The 874-nt window shown below is 52.3% G+C and overlaps 1 protein-coding gene across 1 annotated transcript in view; it reads right to left on the reverse strand.

Annotated features, from left to right (window-relative positions):
• Window positions 1-874, reverse strand: part of Impdh1 (inosine monophosphate dehydrogenase 1) — a 16,501-nt gene that overhangs the window by 12,583 nt on the left and 3,044 nt on the right.

Raw genomic sequence — 874 nt, forward strand, 5'->3', positions numbered from 1 at the left:
GGGCAAAGCCGGAACGGCTCAGCAGCCGCCAACACCACGCGCACGCCCTGGCCGCCTGCAGTGGCACAGCGATCCTGCCTGCCGAGGCAGGGCAGAAGGATGTAGGACCTGCCAGGAAAGGGACCGTGGCAGGCCAGGACACGCCCCCTTTGTCACCTTTTCACGCCCCTCCCAGGACCCCAGCTGCGTGCCAGGCCTAGATCCCCCTGGCCACTGGGATCTGCTGGCCTGTCTCCAGTTGCCAACCTCAGGGGTACCTACCTCTAACGTGGTTCTTCTTTTCCCTAATACTAATCTCCGCACCCTGATCAAGGCCTGGATCCCTGAGTACTCATCTGGGCTCACCTGTCCCTAAGCCACAGGAGGTAGAAGTTGGACCACTACCCCAAGCCCTACATTATTCCTAGGGGGTGGGAATTTAATGACACTGTCTGACCTTTGGCAGCCTCAGAGCCCTCTGCAGTCTACAAAGCATTTTTCACAAATGACCACATTTACTCCATAATCTATTAATTGCCAATATTAGATTCCCCCACTTAAAAAAAACAAAACCTACAGTTTGGAAAGAGGGGAGCTTTTGACTCCTGGTCCAAGGCCTCATTTTGGCAGTCTTACCTCAGCTCAGAAAATGGTGTAGAAACCAGGGCGTTTGGCCCCAGAGAGGACAGTTTGTTTTTATTTGGGAGGGTAGTGTGGTGGGAAGATGGGGGAGGTTCACAGGCCTGTGTTAGACAAGTAAGTATGCATAAAAATCAGGACAGAGGCTAGGGAACTTTTGAAAACATCCCAGAGCAAGAAGTTTTAATGGCCCTGGGTGCCCAGGAAGACAAAAATTTCTACCTGGGGGACAGTAAGATTAGGTAGCAAATTGACT

Source organism: Marmota marmota, unplaced genomic scaffold, assembly GCF_001458135.2.
Source record: "Marmota marmota marmota unplaced genomic scaffold, marMar, whole genome shotgun sequence".
NCBI classification, from domain to species: Eukaryota; Metazoa; Chordata; class Mammalia; order Rodentia; family Sciuridae; genus Marmota; species Marmota marmota.